We start from the raw sequence: 3,879 nt of genomic DNA, 5'->3' as shown, positions 1-3,879 counted from the left end.
ATTGTATTTTTTTTTTCCTAGCTGCTGCTCTTTTTTTCCCCAGGATTGGGGGAAGGAGGAGAGCTTTAAGTATGGGGGTCTTGCCTCCGACCTGTAACCAGCTGTAGACTAGGAAGACAAAGTAAGGTCTTCTTTCTCCATTGCCTGATTTTCCCAAGAATAGTGGACCCCCACACACACACACAACTCTCAGGGACTCTTATCCCTCCAACCTGGAGTCACCTCCTGTTTACAAGAGTTTGAAGAAGTCAATTCGATTATTTACCTGTCCAGAGCTGAATGTCAAGACTGCATTTCAGGTCTTTGGAGAGGCTCCCCGGAAGAGTATCTGAAGTTTCCCAAAGGTGAGGCAGCCCAGCTGTGAGCCAGTGTCCCAACTTTGTCTGGCTTGCTGTGCTGCTGCTGGCTAGGGACTCCGATTAGTCATAAACCAGTAGTGAGCAGTGCGCCAGCCGCCCAGCCGGTGCCTGGCGATGTCTGGGAAAAACCTTCTCTAATGTTGTGTTAAATATTTAGTATGAGAGAGTGGCCCTGGGTGAATATTTCATGCCTGCCTTTATTGTCAATCAATGTGCAGAAAGCTCCATCCACTGTGAATGTTTAAATCCCAAACCCCAAAGAAAAAAACCAGAGTGAGAGTCATGTGTCTTCTCTGTCCCAGCCTTAGGATTGGAGGCTGAGCCTCAGCTAGTAAGCTAAAAAGAAACCTAGTGTGCTGTCAGGGCCCAGGAAAGATATGAGGGAGGATTAGATTTTGGCTCCTATCCATGAAAGATTTGGGGGGCTATGGGATGAGTGGTGAGTCCAAGTATGGGTCTCTAGAACAGACCAGAGGGACAGTGGAGCTGTGGACCCTGAAGTAGGCAGGGTAGGATGAGGGGCCACTCCTAAGTGGAAGCCCTCAGACCCTTTCCTTGGGGCTTCAGCCAGACCTTATTGCCTCCTTCCTGTTTCTCAGTACTGCTCTGCCTCCTCCAAGTCTGTCACCCTCTGGGATGGCTGTGGCCCAAGGAGTAGGCTCATGTTCTTCCCTCCCTTGCCTTCTATTCTTCTGGGCACCCTAGGACACACCCGGGCAGCTAAGAATCACTTCATTGAAAGGTTCTGGCCTGGGTCCCAGGGGCCAGAGCAACTGGCATGAGCAGAAAGCAACCTTGGTTGCTTGGAGGAGTTAATAGGGCAGGATGTGTTAGGGAAGGAAGGGAAGAGTTTAAGCTCCGAAGGACTAAGTCCTCTGGGCTCTCAAACAAAGCCAAAAGTGGTTCAAACTCTTTTTACACCCCCTAACTATAGGCTAAAATCAGTTTTTACTTTTAAAAATGTATTTGGATTTCATTTTCCTTACTGAACTAAGTGAAGGTGCTGAGAACCCCAAACCAGATAGGGAAGACACAGAGGTGGTAACGTCTTCAATTATAACCCCCTAAACCCATTCCCTCCCTCCCCTCCCTCCCCACATTTTCTAAGGCTTTACAGTAACACCTCAGTGGAGTCTGCCTCGCTTATGTGTGGCTCTGAAATAAACAGGAAGCATACCCACTCAGTGTTGGGCACCGTTTCCAAGCCCTCCCTTAGCCTTGGGCAAAACTTTACTGAGCAACTGGATTGGAGCATATGTGTGGGATTCCATTGGGAAGGGACCACAAAAGGAAAAATCTGTTGAGTTTTTCTCCTTCCTTTAACCTTTTTCTAGGGTGAGCCAGAAGCAGCATTTTTAATTGTAATGGCAAGGAACTATGGATTGTGGCTTTTATAGAGTTCTCACTGACCACATTTAACTTGAGTTTACTAGAGGCAAAATGTTCCCCCAAACAGTGGTAGCACCAATTCAAGAGAGGGTAAAAGTACCCTTATCCCTTGCAGAGGTGTGGATGAAGGCAGTCTCAGCTTCTGCTTTCCCCATTTCCCTAAAAGGCTTTGCTTTCTTCCCCATCCTGGCCTCCAGGGCAATGTGGGGCCCAATCCCTCAAGGCTCATTCTGCATAGCCAGGACAAGAGGGGTGGGCTGCTTCCTGTGAGGAGACAGCTGTGGGCCTGAGCACTTGAATTTGACCACCAATGTTTATTCCCGGGCCACCATAAAAGTGAGCCAGGCGGCTACAAGGAACTGCTGGCAGCCTGATTTCCTTGTAACTAAAAAAGAAAAGCAAGAAAGAATGTTAAGGAGTTGATGTCGAGGGAAATTCTGGGGTCTTCTGACAGAGATTTCTGCAATGTAATACTCTTTCCCTTAAAAGTAAGGCATGATGTTCAATTTTTTTTCAAATGTGGGTCTTTTAATTTTTCAAAAAATCCCAGTAACTGCCAGTTGCTGCTGGGGTTAAAGCGAGAAGGCCTGGTTTCTGAGGTCAGCTAGCTGTTGACTGGCAAAAAACAACCATGGTGTGGGTTAGAGGCCTCCCTGTATAGCCTTGGGTCCAATCCACCCCAAGCATCCTCCATCCTTGGCTGAGCTTGCTTGCCCCGGGCTGGCTGTACTCTGTCAGCCTGAAGCTTCTGGTCAGGGCATTGGTTGCCTTCTCAGAGTGGGATTCTTTTGTGGCCCCCAATCCCTTCCCTTGCAGGCTATTTTTGTTCTTACCTAGTAGGCACCTGGTGGCCACTCTGTCCACCTGGAGTCCAAGCCTTCACCTGAAACCACCTGACAGGGTTTTCTTGCCCTCCTTGCTGGCTCTTGGTGGCCTTGGTCCCTGCGGCTGCCTGTCTGGCATTAGCAGGCGGCTGCAGTCTGGGTGGCTGCCTTGATGGTCTGGCCAGAGAAAGGACAGGCTCCAGTGCCCTTACTTCCCACACAGGGACAAAAGTGGCAGCTTCAGAAGGGGGCAGTATCTACCGAATTTGGCTTGGGCAGCTCCAGGCAAACTCCTGCACACACCATTGGAGTGGTTTTGCAGCTCCCCTACCTCCTCCTGCTACTCCAGGTGCTAGAGAGCAGATTTTGATGGGGAAAGGGTCCCACTCTACAGGCCATGATCTAGGAAGAAAACCCTGGGAGGAAAAATTCGGCCCATGTGAAATCAATAAAAAGGGAGTCCCACTGGAGGGCACCCTCAGTTGTTCCCAGGCTGGCCCCATAGGCAAGAGCCCTCATTACAAATCAGCTTGCACCTTTTTGCACGCATTTTTGTTCTTTGGAAGGAGATTACTGTTGAATAATCTCTTCAGAGTGCTTTGTGGGATTTTCAGGTTAGTGGTTTATCTGGCACCCAGGACACCCACATTCCTACTCCACCCCTACCCTGGGACCTGGAAAGCGCGGGACTGCAGATCTGGGGCTTTCACCCCTCCTCCTTTTCTGGTTAGCGCCTCAAGCCTGAAGCCCCAAGTGAGGCCACCTAAGCCGATGGATGTGCCCCATTCTTCCGCCTATGGAAGAGGTAGAGGGACGGGAGAAGGGCAGCTCATCTACCCTCACAACCCCACCCAGCGTCCTCCGCTGAGGGATTGTCCCTGGAGGCCAGCAACATGACCCCATTTCTCCCCATAAAAGCCCCATTTTACGAGCCAGTTTCACTGACCCCCTCAGCAAATGCTCTAAAATGAAGGAAATGTCTTAAAAGCAGTCTGGAAATGGAGTCGCTGCCACTGGGCCTTAGATTCCAAAGCCAGTTGAGGCCCCACAGAAAATACCTTCTCCGGGAGAGATTGCCCTCTTGGGCTACCCGGGTCTCCGGCCTCACTGCGGAGTGGCGGATGGCTTGGCTGGAGCCGCCATTCCCCGGCTGCTTAGCGCCTGCTCAGGCACCGGACCCAGTCCGCGCTGATCAAAGTGAGCTCGCGGCATTTTTATGAGATGAACTTTAGTGGCGCTTTACTTGTAATCAGACTCCTGAGTCGAAAATGTAGAAGGAAACAGCCTATCAATCCCAAAAGGAGAGA

This window comes from Fukomys damarensis, unplaced genomic scaffold (assembly GCF_012274545.1).
Source record: "Fukomys damarensis isolate Sample0158 unplaced genomic scaffold, DMR_v1.0_HiC HiC_scaffold_15, whole genome shotgun sequence".
Taxonomy (NCBI): Eukaryota; Metazoa; Chordata; class Mammalia; order Rodentia; family Bathyergidae; genus Fukomys; species Fukomys damarensis.
This window is presented reverse-complemented; position numbering follows the sequence as displayed.